Here is an 18,511-nt window from a genome sequence, read left to right as displayed (position 1 = left end):
TGTCCACATATCTTGTCTATCTTGATTGAATAACTCTTCTAGAAGAGCACATTTTAAGGTGAGGTTGTTACTACTATTTGGGATATTTGACTTGGTTTAGGAGGCCATGCTCACAAATGCAAACAAATAAAAGTCATGGTAGTGGAAAAACAAAAAGAAACTCACCCTCTATCCCAGAAGATAACTTACCCTCTATGACATGGCCACTACCTTTGCTATAGTGTCCCTGTAAAGTTTTGTAGATGTTCTATGCTAAGAGCAATTTCACTTTTCTCACAGCAATCATACAAGTAGATAAGCAGAATGCAGATAGAACATATAAGCAGATCTTACAGAAGACAAATCAGAAACAAGAAAAATGTATGTGTTTGTTTCGGCGGTCAACAGGATGCTTCAACCAGCAAAGTCTCCTTTGGTCAGCCAGCCCAGCATGTGTCACAATAACCCTCCAACCAGTAGATGAGTCAACCCAAGTCAGTTCTACAAAAGTCAACGCTGTCCTGAAAAGTCAACGCAGGGGCAGCAAGCTAAAAGTCAACGCAGCAGCAAAACGGTCAACCCTTTGACCTCGATTTTTGTGCCAAGTAGTATGGCCTTCAAAAATCGAACCTCCCACAAGTTTTCAGCTTGTTTGGACCAAGCGTTGACCAAAGTCAACGCTGGTCAAACTTCTGCGAAACCCTAGCAGCAGAAACCCTAATCCTCTTCGTCCTTCCCACGTGTGGCTGAAATTCGTCCTCCAGGTAGCTCGTACTTTTTAGGATGAGAGAGGAAGATGTGAGTTGTGTTGTGATCAAATTCTCTCCAACTTTTCCTGTATATATATATCCATCAATGAGGGTGTGTGACACATCTATTGGGCATGTGAGCCTACATTACAAAACTGGCTGACCTTTGCACATATAATTTATTAAGAATAATAAATTCAAAATATAAGTTCTGCTCATCGGATTAAGACTATTTTTATATGGATTTTACACCTCTCAGAAAGAGGAATCCAACAAAAATATTAGCCTCTTAATCTGAGCATCAGAACATGGAGTTTGGACCTAGTTGTCCAAATTTAACACTCCCTCTCAACTAGGGAGAACTCCATCTATAGGTGCAATTAACATCGTGAGTCATCCCGCCGAAACTTGCTTTGCTGGCTTCTTTATTTCAGAACAGAAGTGGGTCAGTCACAAAGACATCATTCCCCGACTGACATAATCAGTCCAGAGGTCCCAGACCTCACAAATCTTGATCCCAGATCAAGTGGTTGGACCATGCCATCCTAGATAGAGAGTACGGCAATCTCTGATGCGTCCATCAGTCTTTGCTAATAGTCTCTAGCTTTTCCACACCTCATTGGCCAAATGAGAGGTACTTCCCATGAGCCCTAAACTCAATGGGTAGGATGCATACGGGGCACAGATTAAATGAGTGGCGAACCAGCTCAATAATCACAAGGGTGGGGCAGAAGCATTATGAGTGCTTATAGCTCCGAGAAGCTATCCCCAAAGCCCCCCAGAGCTCCCAGAGCTCATCGTCCAACAGGACCCACATCATAGGGTCTTTCCACGACACCAAGACTCTCACGGAAGGTTAGGAACTTGACCTTCCCCAGGGGCTTAGTGAGAATATCCGCGACCTGCTCATCAGTTCCTATATGATCGAGCCTTACGGCGCCTCGCTGTACCATATCGCGGATAAAGTGGTACCTGATATCAATATGCTTGGATCGGTCGTGGAACACAGGATTCTCAGTCATACGAATCCCACTCTGATTATCACAGAGTATTACAGTGGTATCTAGCACATGTTGGAACAGCGCACTAAAGAGCTTCCTCAACCAAACTGCTTCACAACAGGCCATACTAGCAGCAATGTATTCGGCCTCCGCGGTGCTCAAAGCCACCGACTTCTGCTTCCTGCTCATCCATGAGATCGAAGCAGAACCAAGATTGAAACAGCATCCAGATGTGCTCTTACGATCCACCACACTGCCAGCCCAATCGGCATCAGTATATCCCCGGAGTATCACACTCCCGGCAGTGTATCTCAGCCCATGGTTTATCGTGCCCCGAAGATATCTCAAAAGATTCTTGGCACCAACCCAGTGAAAATGATGAGGCTCAACCATCTGTTGACTCAAAGTATTCACTGCAAAACATATGTCCGGACGGGTGTTCACTAAGAACATCAAAGCTCCTATGAGTTGACGATACTCAATAGGATTGGCCAAGATAGGCCCTGCAGCGCTGCCACTCAACTTCTTAAAGTTGAGTTCCATTGGTGTCGACACGGACTTACAGTCCACCATCCCAAATCTTTCCAGAAGCTTCACAATATACTTTCCTTGAGAAAGGAAAATCTCTCCAGGTCTCTGCCAGACCTCCAGGCCTAGGAAATAGTGTATCAGTCCTAGGTCTTTCATCTCGAACTCAGCAGCAAGCTCCCTCTTACATTGATGAATGAGAGGGTCATCACCTGTCAGGAAGAGGTCGTCCACATACAGCACTAGAATGAGAGGCTTTCCTTCCTCAACCTTAAAGTAAAGGTTTGGATCAGCATTGCTTCGAGTGAAGCCCAGCTTCATCAAGTAACTATCCATCCTCTCATACCAAGCTCTGGGTGCTTGCTTTAACCCATAGAGGGCTTTCTTCAACCTGCAGACATAAGTGTCTCGATCTTGAACTTCAAATCCCAGAGGTTGTTCTACATACACCTCTTCCTTTATTGCACCATGCAAAAAAGCGGTCTTGACATCCATCTGATGAAGACTCCATCCTTGCGTAGCAGCAAGGGCTATGATGGATCGGATGGTGGTATATCGAGCCACAGGTGCAAATATATCGTCATAGTCAATTCCTTCCTTTTGAGAGAAGCCACGGGCAACAAATCTTGCCTTAAACTTTTCAGCACTCCCATCAGATCCATGTTTAATCTTGTAGAGCCATTTAGCGGTGACAACAGATTTGTCCTTCGGTCTCGGGACCACATCCCAGACATCATTCTTCATAATAGCCTCATATTCTTCATGCATAGCATCCTTCCAGACTTGATGCTTGATGGCTTCTTCAAAAGATCCAGGTTCTGATTGTATAATAGTACTCATGGCAGCTAGATACCCTTGGTATCTACACGGCTTCTTGCTTTCTCGGAATGTTCCCCTTGGGGCAGCATGACCCTCAGCATCTTCGAGGGTGTCCCTGAGCCATGATGGCCTCTTTCCTAGAGAAGGGGAAGGATCAATAGGGTCCATTGGCCCTTCAACATCAGGCATAGTCTCATCCTGGGGTTCTTCCAGATTTCCAGGTCTTTCTTCATGGTTTTCTTCAGATCTAGGAAGATCTACTACTTTCTTCAGGGAAGCATCTTCGTCAAAAGTGACATCATGGCTTATCTCTACTTCCCTTTGACCAGGTACATAGACTCTATATGCCTTAGAAGTCTCACTGTAGCCCACAAACATTCCTTTCTTCCCAGTAGCATCCAGCTTACTTCTCTTTTCTTTCGGCACATGAAAATAGACAGGACATCCAAAAATTCTAAAATGTGAGACATCAGGTTTCTTACCAGAGAAAACCTCTTCGGGAGTTTTGGAGTCCAAAGCGGAATGAGGGCATCGGTTTTGAATGTACACAGCAGTATTTGCAGCTTCTCCCCACAGAAACTTTGGAAGACCCTGGTCACATAGCATGGCACGGGCAGCTTCCACAATAGTCCTATTCTTGCGTTCAACAACACCATTCTGCTCAGGAGTATATGCAGTGGTAGTCTCCCTCTTAATGCCAGCTTCTCTGCAAAAGTCTTTGAACTCATTTGACTCATATTCAGTGCCATTGTCAGTCCTCAAAATCTTGATCTTCTTTCCGGTCATATTTTCCACCAAGGCTTTGAAGGTACAGGAACCACATGAAAGCCTCATCCTTCTTCTTCAAGAAGTATATCCAGGTTTTGCGAGAGAAGTCATCAGTAAATGTCATATAGTAAGAACATCCCCCCAGGGATGTTACAGGCAACATACCGGAAAGATCAGAATGGACCAGTTGCAATATCTCAGATGTCTTTGTGACACTTGAGGGGAAAGGTCCCCTTGTATGTTTTCCTTCAGCACAACCCTTACATACACCTTTATGATTATTTCCAAAATCAGGCATCCCTGTCACCACCTTCCTTGCTTCGGGAAGAGCCTTATAATGAAGGTGTCCAAATCTTCGGTGCCATAGTTCGGTTTGACGGATAGTATCACAAGTCATAGCTCCCAACGGACTCCCTCCAACCTGGTAGAGTGTACCAACTCTAAAACCAATTGAGATAGCTTCCTTGAAGCTCTTCTTCCACATGAGTACCTTTCCATCAGAGAAAGTTACATTGAATCCTTTGTCTTCCATGGCAGATACAGACACAAGGTTCTTCTTCAATTTGGGTACATAGAGTACATCTTGTAGATGGAGGACTTGTCCTTGAGACAAGTGGAGGGTCACAGTCCCGGTCCCTTTCACAGGATAAGTGGCATTATCCCCAAGGATAATTTCTAGATTAGTATCCCTTTCAACCATGTCAGAAAGTGCTTCCTTGAATCCGGTGATGTGTCTTGAGGCACCACTATCGATTAGCCAGACATCCATAGTGTCGGGCGGAGATGCAGCTGAGAGAGCAGATATTAGAATATACTTATTTCTTTTATCAACAACATTAGACTCCTCATACCTGGTATTTCTGGTCCTTTTAGAAGGTGGATGGTTTCCTTCAAAGTGAGCCTTCCTCTTTCCTTTGGATTTGTCATTTCTTTGATTCCCATTCCTTCGGTTGTTGTTGTTGTCGTCACTATCGGAGAATTCTTCTGGAAGGGGCATTCTCTAGCATAGTGTCCAGTCCTATGGCAGGTGAAACATTTACCCTTCTTCTTTTGAGTCTTAGTCCTTCCTTTGTCCTTGGAACCACCAGAGTTCTTCTTTCGGGAATGAGCAACATAGGCAGCATTTCTTTCATTATCAAATTCCTTCATCCTTGTTTCTTCTTGCATACATCTAGACAGAAGCTCATCAAATTTAGGGATGGTATTATTGTTGAGAATGGTAGTTGTGAATACTTGCCATTCATATGGAAGTCCTCCAAGTGCGGTGAGAACCATCTCACGATCAGCTATTGTCTCCCCAATAGCTAGCAGATTGTTCCTGGTTTCGGTCAGCTTCATAAAGAAAGTTTGAATAGACTCGTCTCGGCCCTTCTTCATATTCTTCAACTTGTTCTTGAGGAATAGCACTTGGTTCACATTGTTTACTCGGAACATAAGTATCAGTTTGTCATACATCTCCTTGGATGTGCCTAGTTCAGATATGTAGGCAACCAGACTCTTATTTATGGATTCCCTGATCAGCAGTTTTGCTCTGATTTCTCCCTTCTTATACTTGTGTTTAACAGCAGCAGAGGCATTTGATGGAGGTTCTTGAATCTTCCCTGTCACATGATCTAGGAGATCATGATCTTCTAATTTGAGATCTAATAACATCTTCCAGGCATGGAAGTCATCACTTCCAGTCAGCTTGTCATTCTCCCTGAATTCAAGCCTAGAGGAATCCATTTCCTTCGATGATGATTGCTATAGATAGAGTTTGTCTTCACCTCAGCTCTGATACCATGTAAAGTTTTGTAGATGTTCTATGCTAAGAGCAATTTCACTTTTCTCACAGCAATCATACAAGTAGATAAGCAAAATGCAGATAGAACATATAAGCAGATCTTACAGAAGACAAATCAGAAACAAGAAAAATGTATGTGTTTGTTTCGGCGGTCAACAGGATGCTTCAACCAGCAAAGTCTCCTTTGGTCAGCCAGCCCAGCATGTGTCACAACAACCCTCCAACCAGTAGATGAGTCAACCCAAGTCAGTTCTACAAAAGTCAACGCTGTCCTGAAAAGTCAACGCAGGGGCAGCAAGCTAAAAGTCAACGCAGCAGCAAAACGGTCAACCCTTTGACCTCGATTTTTGTGCCAGGTAGTATGGCCTTCAAAAATCGAACCTCCCACAAGTTTTCAGCTTGTTTGGACCAAGCGTTGACCAAAGTCAACGCTGGTCAAACTTCTGCGAAACCCTAGCAGCAGAAACCCTAGCAGCAGAAAAATCCTCTTCGTCCTTCCCACGTGTGGCTGAAATTCGTCCTCCAGGTAGCTCGTACTTTTTAGGATGAGAGAGGAAGATGTGAGTTGTGTTGTGATCAAATTCTCTCCAACTTTTCCTGTATATATATATCCATCAATGAGGGTGTGTGACACATCTGTTGGGCATGTGAGCCTACATTACAAAACTGGCTGACCTTTGCACATATAATTTATTAAGAATAATAAATTCAAAATATAAGTTCTGCTCATCGGATTAAAACTATTTTTATATGGATTTTACACCTCTCAGAAAGAGGAATCCAACAAAAATATTAGCCTCTTAATCTGAGCATCAGAACATGGAGTTTGGACCTAGTTGTCCAAATTTAACAGTCCCAAATCTCTCTCACACAAAGATATCCAATCACTTCATCAGTGGGCCTCCACCTTCCTTAACCTACATTGCATTTAAATTTAAACAAATGATATAATTATAAAGCAACAAATGAGTTAAATTAAAACAAGCATGGAACCATATAATTATGTACTAGCAAACAAGTAAATTCCTCAATACATACCTCCATCGCCTTTGCCCACTACACTTTTGGAACTAGAACCAAAATATAGGTTGTAAAGACCTGTTTAATTTCTCCACCCACTAAAACCCCAAAAAAAGGGAAAGAAGAAAAATAGATGAATAATCATATAAGAAAAATAAAATATCACGTAAGAAAAATAGATGAAAGAGCACATAAGAAAAATAAAATATCAAGTAACAAATTAGCATGGCCATGCTTAAAAAAAAACACGTAAAAGTTATTAAAAAAAACAATAACGAAAGATGCAACCAACAATAGCAAAAAAACAACAAAACTAAACAAACAAACAAAAAGAAACAATAGATGGAGACACTGAGTAGTAATCCCAAAATGCGTCGATGGCCAACCAAGGACACCCTGCACACCAAAAAAATATTATGAATAATATATTTAATACACAAAATATTTTAAGAAACATGAAACAAATATCAAAATATCTTATGAGAAATCTTAATTAGAGACCAACAATATTACAAGTAATCTTATGCACTAGAAAGTACAGGTTATTCAAACACTAAAAATCAACCCTAAATAGATAAAGAGGGAGAAATGTTGTATTTGAAATAAAAAGGATTACTTATCAAATCATATATGGATTTTGCAAAGCACTCACCTCTACCTTTGTATTCTTTGCACTCTACTACAATCTCTATCTCATAAAGATATTTCAGTAGTTTCATTAGTGGTCCTCCACATTCCATTATCTGTATTGCATTACACTCAACAAAACATTATGAAAAAATATTAAATACACACAAAATGTTGTGAGATATTATGAATAAACATTATAAAGTACATCTTGTGTAAAGACTAAAAAGCATTAAACCTAAATAAATAAGGAAGGAGGATCATATATAGGTAAATAGTGAATTGTATGGGTATAAGAGAACTCACCTATTGAATTTAAATGGACACATGTAAGCATACATATCACCTCGACCTTTTCCTCCACCCACTGCACCTATGGAATTATGGGTTGTTAGGGCCAATCCTAATATCTCAATCAATGTACCAAATAGAAATCAAAATATTCACTTAAATAGAAATCAAAATAGTCACTTAAATATATTATGAGAATTTCATAAATGAAAACAAAATGTCTTATGAGTAATATTATGCAAAACCTTATGCAATGACCAAAAATCATAATTCCTCAACAAAAAAGGAAAAGGGAGAACCATTGTATTGAAATGAGAAGATATTTCTAAACTCCCTATTTGGCTCCACACTCTCCTACACACCTGCAAGTCTCTCACACAAAAGTATTTCTATAGTTTCATCAATGCTCCTCCACCTTCCTTTACCTACATTTGCATAGCATTCATTATATAAATAAATCTCAAATAATATAATATGCATTCAATTATACCTTTGCTATGGTGTCTCACATCACAAAAAGATATTTAGTAGTTTCACTAGTGGTCCTTCACCTTTCTTGATCTGCATTGCATCTAAATTTCAACAAATGCACATGATATAACAATGAATCAACAAATGAATTGAATTGAAAATGGCATCAAAATAATATAATTTAGTAACAAACAATTTGCCTCATACATACCTCTTTCGCCTTTGCCCATAAACAAGTAAATTTCCCCATACATACCTCATTCACCTTTGTCCACTACACTTGTGGACTCCTACACATCTACAAGTCTCACACAAAAATATTTATGTAGTTTTATCAATGTTCTTCCACCTTCCTTTACCTACATTTACATAACACTTATTATATAGATAAAACCCAAATAATATAATATGTGCATACAATTAAACATTTTCTATGGTGCCTCAAGTCAGACAAATATATTTGGTAGTCTCACCAGTGATGTTTCACCTTTCTTGATCTGTATTGCACTAAATTTCAAAAGACATACATGATATAATGATAAAGCAACAAATGTGTTCATATAATTTAGTAACAAACCTCATTCGCCTTGACCCATAAAAAAGTAAATTCCTCTATACATACCTCATTCGCATTTGCCCACTAAACTTGCAGATTCTGCATCAACCCTAAACCCACACAATGGGTGGTTAAGGTCTTGCTTAATTTCCCACCCACTGAATCCAAAACAAAATATGAACAAAAGAAATAAGCTTGAAAGACATACAAGAAAAACAAAATACCAAACCATAAGTTAGCATGGCCATGCTCACAAATACAAAGATATAAGAGCCACAACATTTAAAAAAAAAACAATAGAAACAAAAATGACCAACAATAGAAAAATACAAAGGTATAAGAGCCACAAAATAACATAAAAACTCAAATAAGAGATAAACTTTGCACTGCAGCTACAAAATGCATCCATGGCCAACCAAGGGCACCCTGCACACCAAAAAACAAAATAACTATTAAACAGAGACTACAAAATATTCTAAAAATATTAAATACATGTAAAATACTATGAGAAATATGAAATAGATATCAAAATATCTTATGAGAATCTTAAATGCAAATTGAAAATCTTATGACTAAGCATGAGTAATCTTATGCACTATACTTTATGTAAACAACAAAAATCACAAATCCTAAATAAGGAAGGAAAAATTATAGTATTTCCAACAAGAAATATTACATAGCATATCACACATGAATTCCACACCAAAAGAAAATTGACCTTCAACTTTGCTTCTATGCTCTACTACAATGTCTCATGAAAATATATCAATAGCTTCATTAGTGATCCCCCACATTCCTTTACCTACATTGCATTGCATTCAATAATCAAACAAATGGTTAATAATGTAAGATGGCTCAAATTTAAATAAAAACACATATGGGACCATACATACGCCACAACATTCACCTTTACCCACTACAATTATGGAATCATGGGTTGTTAGAACCTACCCTAATTTCTCACTCAATGTACCAAATAGAAATCAAAATAGACACTTAAATATATTATGAGAATATCATGATTGAAAACAAAATGTCTTCTAAGCAATATTATGCAAAAATACATCTTATGCAATCACCAAAAATCATAATTCCTTAACAACAAGGGAGAAAGGAGTACCATTGCATTGAAATGAGAAGATATCCTTGAACTCGCTTTCTAGCTCTACACTCTCCTACACATCTGCAACTTTCTCACACAAAAATATTTATGTAGTTTCATCAATTCTCCTCTGCCTTCCTTTACCTACATTTGCATAGTATTCATTATATAAAAATCCCAAATAATATAATAAGCATTTAGTTATACTTTTGCTATGATGCCTCACATCACAGAAAGTAGTTTCATCGGTGGTCCTTCACCTTTCTTGATTTGTTTTGCATCTAAATTTCAACAAATGCACGTACTATAATAATGAATTAACAAATGAGTTAAATTAAATTAAAATGGGAATCAAACAAGTCATTTCCCTCATACGTATCTCTTTCACCTTTGCCAATAAACAAGTAAATTTCTCCATACATACCTCATTCGCCTTTACCCACTACATTTGTGGACTTTTACACATCCACAAGTCTCTCACACAAAAATATTTATATAGTTTTATCAATGCTCCTCCACATTCCTTTACCTACATTTGCATAGCACTCATTATATAAATAGATGTCAAAAAAAATATAAATAAATATCAAAAATAATATAATATGTATTCAATTATACCTTTGCTATGGTGCCTCACATCACAAACATATTCAGTAGTTTCATTAATGGTCCTTCACCTTTCTTGATCTGTATTGAACTAAATTTCAACAAACATACATGATACAATGATGAAACAACAAATGAGTTCAATTAAAATATGCATGAAACCAAATAATTTAGTAACAAACAACTAAGTTCCCCCATACATACCTCTTTCGCCTTTCCCCATAAACAAGTAAATTCCTCCATACATACCTCATTTGCCTTTGCCCACTACACTTGTAGACTTTGCATCAACCCCAAACCCACACTATGGGTTGTCAAGGTCTTCCATAATTTCTCCACCCACTGAATCCAGGAAAAAATATGTAACAAAAGAAAATAAATTCAAAGGACACCCAAAAAAAAATACCAACCATAAGTTAGCATGGCCATGCTCACAAATAAAATAATATAAGAGTCGCAACATTAAAAACAACAATATAAATATGCAACAAAAACACAAATATATAAGAGCCACAACATTTAAACACCAAAATAAGATATCAATAGAAACAAAAATGACCAACAATAGAAAAATGCAATGAAAATAATGAAAACAAAACATAAAAGAGAAAATAAGAGATAGACTCTGAACTACAACTACAAAAAGCACTCATTGCCAACCAAGGGGGCCCTGCACACCAAAAAATAAATAAGTATTAAATAGACACTAGAAAATATTCTAAAAAATATTAAATACACATGAAATACTATGAAAAATATGAAACATATATCAAAATATCTTATGAGAATCTTAAATATAGACTAAAAATCTTATGAGTAATCTTATGCACTACAAAGTACATCTTATGCAAACACGAAAAACCATAAATACTAAATAAGTAAGGATGGAGAAAACTATATTATTTGAAACAAGAAAGATTAAATAGCATATCATACATGAACAAAACTAACCTCCACCTTTTCCTCTGCACTCTACTACAATGTCTCATGAAAATATTTTAGTAGCTTCATCAATGATCCACCACATTCCTTTACCTACATCACATTCCTTTACCTACATTGCATTGCATTCAATAATTAAACAAATGGCTAATATTGTAACATGCCTCAAATTTAAATAAAAACACAAATGGAACCATACATATGCCACACATTAACCTTTACCCACTACACCTACATAATCATGGGTGGTTAAAACCTCCTCTAATTTTCCACTCAATGTACCACAATATGGGTTTTTAAAACCTCCCATAATTTTCCACTCAATGTACCAAATAGAAATCAAAATAGACACTTAAATATATTGTGAAGATCAAAATAGACGCTTAAATATATTGTGAAATATCATAAATGAAAACAAAATGTCTTCTAAGCAATATTATGCAAAAATACATTTTATGCAATCACAAAAAATCATAATTCCTCAACAAGAAAGGAGAAATGAGAACCATTGTACTGAAATGAAAAGATATCCTTGAACTCACCTTTTGGCTCCAAACTCTCTTACACATCTGCAACTTTTTCACACTCAAAAATATTTCCGTAGTTTCATCAGTTCTGGTCCACCTTTCCTTACCTACATTAGCATTCATTATATAAATTAATCCCAAAAAATGTAATATGCATTTAATTATACCTTTACTATTGTGCCTCATATCACAGAAAGATACTCAATAGTTTCACTAGTGGTCCTTCACCTTTCTTGATCTTTATTGCATCTAAATTTCAACACACACATTATATAATAATGCATCAACAAATGAGTTAACTTAAAATGATAATCAAAACCATATAATTTAGTAACAAACGAGTTAACTTAAAATGATAATCAAAACCATATAATTTAGTAACAAACAAGTAAGTTCTCTTGTACATATATCTTTTGCATTTTCCTATAAACAAATAAATTTCCCCATACATACCTCATTTGTCTTTTCCCACTACACTTCTGGACTCTGACACTTCTACAGGTCCCTCACAAAAAAATATTTCCCTAACACACAAATATTTTTATAGTTTTATCAGTGCTCCTCCACCTCCTCCTACACATTTGCATATAGCACTAATTATATAGAAAAAGCTCAAATAATATAATATGCATTCAATTATCCTACACATTTGCATAGCACTAATTATATAAATAAATCTCAAATAATATAATATGCATTCAACTATACCTTTGTTATGGTGCATCACATCACACTGATATATTTTGTAGTTTCACTAATGGTCATTCACCTTTCTTGATTTGTATTGAACTAAATTTCAACAAACATACATGATATAATGATGAAACAACAAATGAGTTCAATTAAAATGTGCATGAAACCATATAATTTAATAACAAACAAGTAAGCTCCCCATACATACCTCTTTCACCTTTCTCACAAAGGTGGGAATTCCTCCATACATACCTCTTTCACCTTTCCCACAAAGGTTGGAATTCCTCCATACATACCTCATTTGTTTTTGCCCACTGCATTTGACTCCACGTCAGCGCTAAACCCACACCCACACTATGGGTTGTTAACATCTTCCATAATATCTCCATCCACTGAATCGAGGAAAAATATGTAAAAATAAAAAAATAAAACTCAGAGGACAAAAAGTAAATACCAAACCATAAGTTAGCATGGCCATGCTCATCAATACAATGACATAAGAGCCACAACATTAAAAACAAAATAATGCTCATCAATACAATGACATAAGAGCCACAACATTAAAAACAAAATAAAACAAAAATAGAAAAATTCAACGAAAATACAAAGATATAAGAGCCACAACATTTAAAAAACAAAATAAAATAACAATAGAAACAAAATGACCAACCATAGAAAAAAACAACGAAAATAACAAAAGCAAAACATAAAAACTCAAATAAGAAATCAACTCTGCATTGCAACTACAAAACGCATCCATGGCCAACCAAGGGGACCCTGCACACCAAAAAATAAATAAGTATCAAGTAGATACTAGAAAATATTCTAAAAAATATTAAATACACATGAAATATTATGAAAATGAAACAAATATCAAAATGTCTTATGAGAATCATAAATGCAGTAAATCTTATGAACAAATCTTATGCTCTACAAAGTAGATCTTATCCAAAAACCAAAAATCATATACTAAATAAGTAAAGATGGAGAAACTGTATTAACACTAAAAAAAAACTAACCTCCACCTTTTCCTCTACACTCACTACAATGTCTCTCTTGAAAATATTTTGGTAGCATCATTAGTAATTCCCCGCATTCCTCTCCCTGCATGCACTACATTCAATAATTAAACAAATGAATCGTAATATAAGATGGCTCCAATTTAAATTAAAACACATGTGGGACCGTACATATCCCACAACATTCACCTTTGCCCACTACACCTATGGAATCATGGGTTGTTAGGACCTACCTTAATGTTCCACTTAATATACCAAATTGAAATCAAAATAAACACTTAATACATTATGAGAATATTAGTGTTCCTCCACCTCCTCCTACACATTTGCATAGCGTTAATTATATAAATAAATCTCAAATAATATAATATGCATTCAATTATATTTTTGTTATGGTGCGTCACATCACTAATATATTTTGTAGTTTCACTAACAGTCATTCACCTTTCTTGATTTGTATTGAACAAAATTTCAACAAACATACATGATATCCCCATACATACCTCTTTCACCTTTCCCACAAAGGTGGGAATTCCTCCATACATACCTCATTTGTTTTTGCCCATTTGTTTTTGCCCATTGCATTTGACTCCACGTCAGCCCTAAACCCACACCCACACTATGGGTTGTAAACATCTTCCATAATATCTCCATCCACTAAATCGAGGAAAAATATGTAAAAATAAAAAAATAAAACTCAAAGGACAAAACATAAATACCAAACCATAAGTTAGCATAGCCATGCTCATCAATACAATGACATAAGAGCCACAACATTAAAAACAAAAAATAAAACAAAAATAGAAAAATTCAACGAAAATACGAAGATATAAGAGCCACAACATTTAAAAAACAAAATAAAATAACAATAGAAACAAAATGACCAAAAATACAAAAAAACAACAAAAGCAAAACATAAAAACTCAAATAAGAAATCAACTCAACAGGCATCCATGGCATCCATGGTCAACCAAGGGGACCCTGCACACCAAAAAATAAATAAGTATTAAGTAGATACTAGAAAATATTCTAAAAAATATTAAATACACATGAAATATTATGAAAATGAAACAAATATCAAAATATCTTGTGAGAATCATAAATGCATCAAATCTTATGCTCTACAAAGTAGATCTTATCCAAAAACCAAAAATCGTATACTAAATAAGTAAAGATGGAGAAACTATATTAGCACTAAAAGAAAACTAACCTCCACCTTTTCCTCTGCACTCTACTACAATGTCTCTCTTGAAAATATTTTGGTAGCTTCATTAGTGATTCCCCACATTCCTCTACCTACATTGCACTACATTCAATAATTAAACAAATGAATCGTAATGTAAGACGGCTCCAATTTAAATTAAAACATATGTGGGACCATACATATCCCATAACATTCACCTTTGCCATACATATCCCATAACATTCACCTTTGCCCACTACACCTATGGAATCATGGGTTGTTAGGACCTACCTTGATTTCTCACTCAATATACCAAATTGAAATCAAAATAAACACTTGAATATATTATGAGAATATCAATGTTCCTCCACCTCCTCCTCCACATTTGCATAGCACTAATTATATAAATAAATCTCAAATAATATAATATGCATTCAATTATCTTACACATTTGCATATCACTAATTATATCAATAAATCTCAAATAATATAATATGCATTCATCAGATCGCACCAATATATTTTGCAATTTCACTAGTAGTCATTCATGTTTCTTGATTTGTATTCACCTTTCTTGATTGACTAAATTTCAACAAACATACATGATATAATGATGAAACAACAAATGAATTCAAATAAAAAGTGCATGAAACTATATAATTTAATAACAAACAAGTAAACTCCCCATACATACCTCTTTCACCTTTCCCATAAAGGTGGGAATTCCTCCATACATACCTCATTTGTTTTTGCCCACTACATTTGTAGACTGGGAATTCCTCCATACATACCTCATTTGTTTTTGCCCACTACATTTGTAGACTCCAGGTCAACCCTAAACCCACACCCACACCCACACTATGGGTTGTTAACATCTTCCATAATTTCCCCATCCACTAAATCGAGGAAAAATATGTAAAAATAATAAAATAAAAAACTCAAAGGGCAAAAAATAAATACAAACCATAAGTTAGCATGGCCATGCTCATCAATACAATGACATACGAGCCACAACATTAAAAAAAAACAAAATAAAATAACAACAAAAAATTTCAACGAAAATACAAAGATATAAGAGCCACAACATTTAAAAAACAAAATAAAATAACAATAGAAACAAAATGACCAACAATAGAAAAAAACAACAAAAACAAAACATAAAAACTCAAATAAGAAATCGACTCTGCATTGCAACTACAAAAAGCATCCATGGCCAACCAAGGGGACCTTGCACATAAAAACTCAAATAAGAAATTGACTCTGCATTGCAACTGCAAAAAGCATCCATGGCCAACCAAAGAGACCCTGCACACCAAAAAATAAATAAGTATTAAGTAGATACTAGAAAATATTCTAAAAAATATTAAATACACATGAAATATTATGAAAATAAAACAAATATCAAAATATCTTAAGAAAATCATAAATGCAAACTACAAATCTTATGAACAAATCATATGCTCTACAAAGCAGATCTTATCCAAAAACCAAAAAACATATACTAGATAAGTAAAAATAGAGAAACTATATTAGCACTAAAAGAAAACTGACCTCCACCTTTTCCTGTGCACTCAGTACAATGTCTCTCTTGAAAATATTTTGGTAGTTTCATCAGTGATCCCCCACATTCCTCTACCTGCATTGCACTACATTCAATAATTAAACAAATGGATCGTAACGTAAGATGGCTCCAATTTACACTAAAACACGTGGGACCATACATATCCCACAACATTCACCTTTGCCCACTACACCTATGGAATCATGGGCTGTTAGGACCTACCTTAATTTCCCACTTAATGTACCAAATTGAAATCAAAATAAACACTTGAATATATCATTAGAATATCATAAATGAAAGCACTTGAATATATCATTAGAATATCATAAATGAAAGCAAAACGTCTTCTGATTAATACTATGCACAAATACATCTTATGCACTCACCAAAAATCATAATTCTTCACTGAAAAAGGAGAAACAAGAACCATTTTATTGAAATGAGAAGATATCCCTTAACTTGTTTTTTGGTTTTACACTCTCCTACACATCTGCAACTTTCTTACACAAAAATATTTATGTAATTTCATCAATGTTCCTCGACCTTCCTTTACCTACATTTGCATAATATTCATTATATAAATAAATCTCAAATAATATAATATGCATTCAAACTTCAAAGATATTCAGTAATTTCACTGAACATACTTCAACTTTCACTAAACATTCTTCACCTTTCTTCACCTTTCTTAATTTGTATTGCATCTAAATTTCAACAAAGGCAAATGATATTATAAAGAATCAACAAATGAGTTTAATTAAAACGGAATCAAAACCATATAATTTAGTAACAAACAAGCAAATTCTTCATACATACCTCTTTCACCTTTGTCAATAAACAAGTAAATGTCTCCATACATACCTCATCCGCTTTTTCTTACTACACTTGTGGGCTCCTACACAACTGCATGTCCCTCACACAAAAATATTTATGTAGTTTTATCAATGTTCCTCCACCTTCATTTCCCTACATTTGCATAACATTCATTATGTAAATAAATCCCAAATAATATAATATGCATTTATGCATTCAATTTTACCTTTGCTACGGTATCTCACATCACACAAATTTATTTTGTAGTTCTATCAATGCTCATTCACCTTCATTTCCCTACATTTGCATAACATTCATTATATAAATAAATCCCAAATAATATAATATGCATTCAATTATACCTTTGCTACGGTGTCTCACATCACACAAATTTATTCGATAGTAAACGGAAATCAAAACCATATACTTTAGTAACAATCAAGCAAGTTCCATCACACATACCTCTTTCGCATTTGCGAATAAACAACCTCTTTCGCCTTTGCGAATAAACAAGTAAATATCCCATACATACCCCTCATTCATCTTAGACTACTACACTTGTGGGCTCCTACACAATTGCATGTCTTTCATGTAAAAATATTTATATTGTTTTATCAATGCTCCTCCATTATGTTCCTCCACCTTCATTTCCCTACATTTGCATAACATTCATTATATAGGTAAATCCCAAATAATATAATACGCATTCAATTATACCTTTGCTATAAGGTGTCTCACATCAACAAATTTATTCTGTAGTTTAATCAATAATACATCACCTTCATTTCCCTACATTTGCATAACATTCATTATATAAATAAATCCCAAATAATTTAATATGCATACAATTCTACCTTTGCTATACCTTTGATACGGTGTCTCACATCACACAATTTTATTCAATAGTTTGACCACTGGTCCTTCACCTTTTTGAATCTGTATTGAACAAAATGTCAACAAACATGCATGATATAAAGATGAAGCAACGAATGAGTTCAATTAAAATGGGCATGAAACTATATAACTTGGGAGCAATGAATGAGTTCAATTAAAATGGGCATGAAACTATATAACTTATTAACAAATAAGTAAGTTACCCCATACATACCTCTTTCGCCTTTCCCCAGACACGAAGTAAATTCCTCCATTCATACCTCATTCACCTTTTTCCATAAAAAAAGTAAATTCCTCCATACATACCTCATTCATATTTGCCCGCTACACTTGTAGACTTCGCATCAGCCCTAAACCCACACAATGGGTTTTTAAGGTCTTCCTTAATTTCACCACCCATTTGAATCCAAAACGAAATATGAATAAAAGAAAATAAGTTCAAAAAACACACAAGAAAAACAAAATACCAAACCATAAGTTGGCATGGCCATGCTCACAAATACAAAAACATAAAATCCATAACATTTAAAAAAAAAAATGACCAACAATAGAAAAATACAACATAAATAACAAAAGTAA

General features: G+C 35.2%; 1 pseudogene across 1 annotated transcript in view; it reads right to left on the bottom strand.

The window, feature by feature from the left end:
• Positions 1-18,511, bottom strand: part of LOC149189616 (ABC transporter B family member 11-like) — a 63,250-nt pseudogene that overhangs the window by 24,670 nt on the left and 20,069 nt on the right. The window contains exon 2 of the transcript XR_016255603.1: positions 7,300-7,390. The product of XR_016255603.1 is annotated as an ABC transporter B family member 11-like (transcript). The remainder of the gene's footprint in view (positions 1-7,299; positions 7,391-18,511) is intronic.

The sequence above is a fragment of the Pinus tabuliformis genome, chromosome 3_1, assembly GCF_031772625.1.
Source record: "Pinus tabuliformis cultivar Carrire ecotype Pingquan chromosome 3_1, CPIR1, whole genome shotgun sequence".
Classification (NCBI taxonomy): domain Eukaryota; kingdom Viridiplantae; phylum Streptophyta; class Pinopsida; order Pinales; family Pinaceae; genus Pinus; species Pinus tabuliformis.
This window is presented reverse-complemented; position numbering and strand designations above follow the sequence as displayed.